This window comes from Polistes fuscatus, unplaced genomic scaffold (genome assembly GCF_010416935.1).
Source record: "Polistes fuscatus isolate 324 unplaced genomic scaffold, CU_Pfus_HIC Scaffold5, whole genome shotgun sequence".
Lineage (NCBI taxonomy): Eukaryota > Metazoa > Arthropoda > Insecta > Hymenoptera > Vespidae > Polistes > Polistes fuscatus.
Window position 1 is genome coordinate 99 of NW_025113129.1, and position 2,262 is coordinate 2,360.

The following is a 2,262-nucleotide window of genomic DNA, read 5'->3' on the forward strand; positions in this document are numbered from 1 at the left end:
ATATTAAATACTTAAGTTTTAAATCTGGATGTAAAGCATTAAAAAACCTTTAAAATGACCATGTTAAGAATATTTTAGATTTTAGTTTTAGAGTTATGTTGAGTTTTTGTGTACAAATACTTTTTTTTTTTTAAACACACTATGTATTTTAAATTCTTTTGCTTACATCAGTTATTACACTATTCCTACCGACACTTCACGTAATACCTATTCCTACCGCGGCTGGTCAAATGACCGGTCTTTCACAACTTATATTTTTCAATATTGAATGCAGACCAATGGCCAGCTTACCAGTATAAAAATATATTTTCTTTTATTCAAGAGTACATAATCTACATTTTATTCGTTTTCGTCGCATTTTTTACAAATGGGCTTCTCAACTGTACATTTTCCGCATACGTACTTTTTACATTTTAGACAGATTTGTTCGTCTTATTATCTTTACAATACTTATTGACATGTTTGTTCACGAGAACCTGTACTTGTACTTGCGATGGGTATTGGTTGATTTTTTTTGCCGAGCTCTTGTTGGTATTCGATGGCAAGTTCTTCTGCCAATTGAAATAGAAATTCCTGTCTTGTAATTTCTCCTCCCGTAGTTTCTTATATAACACCCATGCATTTATCCCGGCTAAATCCAAGATATTAAAAAATACTTGCAAAGGCCATCTCCGAGATTTAGATTTTACCGAATAATTTCTGGCCATTTGGTCGGTCACATCTACGCCAAACTTGGTGCTATTATAATTGAATTGTCTCCGGTTTCGGGTGTCATTTTTTTCAATTTGTACGGAGTTGTGCATTGAACTGAGAATTAGAACTTTCTTCTTGGTTTGGCTTTGTAAACTGTCAACATACAATTATTTGAGCGATAGAGTTTGGTTGAAAAAAGTGCCATGTCGTCATTTTTCAGTTTTGCCAGTCTTGGTAGCTCTTTTCTATTTGCTCTAATTGTCCCAACAATCGTAGTTTTTTTGCTAAAAGTTTTGTTGCTAAAGGTAGGCTTGTAAAAAAGTTGTCCGTGGTTATATTTCTTCCACATCCTACATACGGTTTTGCTAATTTCATAGTGACAAACTCTCCAAGAGGAACTGAGGGTTCTCTACTTTCATCTTTTCCCAAATATGGAAAGCCGTTTATATATATTTGCTACGCACATCGGATGCTAACCAGAATTTTATACCAAATTTGTCCGGTTTATTGGGCATGTATTGAGTAAATCTACACCTTGCTTTCGTTGGAAACAATTGTTCGTCAATAGTAATATATGGTCCTGGTTTATAACAATTCTGACTGTTGTCAATAAACTTGTACCAAACTTCGGAAATCATAGCAAATTTATCGGTTTGTAACCGTTGGTTTCGTTGATTTCTGTCGTCAAATCGAATAAATCTCATAATCTCCGTAAAGTCATGTCTACATAGTATTTGAGAAAAAAGGCGGGCCCCACTTTTTATTCCATAGAAGTGCTCTATATTCTTAGCCTCATATGCGCCGCGTGCATACAGAATTGCAAAAAATGCATATAACTTTGCAGTAGATAGTTCCCATTTATATCCCAACACTCTAAATGCCTCTGCCTCTGTGCACTTTCTTATAAGTTCGATTATATTCTTATCAATTATCACAGAAAATGCCGTCCTAACTTCGCCTTTCATAATATTACGTTTACTGTACCCAGTCGGGCCTGATGTTTCCCTAAAAATATTATGACCAGGTGCTCTTCCAGGATTAGACCCTATTTTTACTTCGTGCCAAACAGTTCCGTCCATCGCAATTTCGCTTACTTCTTTCATTCTCACTATCGGAACTAACTAAGAATCTCCTTCTCTTTCGTCGTCTACGTACGTTCGAAATATTCTCCGTTCTCATCGGTGTTCGAATCTGTTTCAAGTGGATCATAATTTTCCGTATTGTTATTTTCCATATCCAGAATTTCCTGATCATCTTCAGAACATTCTGCATCGATATCATTTATTCTCTCTAATAATACATTCGCACTCCTCAAACGTCTTGCCATTTTGGGGACAAATATTCTACAAAAATAAAAACTAAAATATGAAAATGTAAATCAAAATAGATAAAAAAAGAATAAAAGATAAAATGTGAAACTTACTGCGAAGTATTGTTAGTCTTGTTCACTATTTGAAAATGGCACTTATAACACGTAATACGATATAAAATATTACAAAATAATAATAAAAGACTGCCAAGTATGCTCTTTGTGACTTTCACGTTCGATGCACTCTGTTCGTGTCGCAA

General features: G+C 34.5%; 1 long non-coding RNA gene across 1 annotated transcript; it reads right to left on the minus strand.

Annotated features, from left to right (window-relative positions):
* Positions 1-1,863: 1,863 nt before the first annotated feature.
* LOC122521937 lies at positions 1,864-2,262 on the minus strand. Its single transcript, XR_006304956.1, has 2 exons — positions 2,117-2,262; positions 1,864-2,036 (listed from the first exon to the last, which is right to left on the minus strand). It is a non-coding gene; the product is annotated as an uncharacterized LOC122521937 (long non-coding RNA).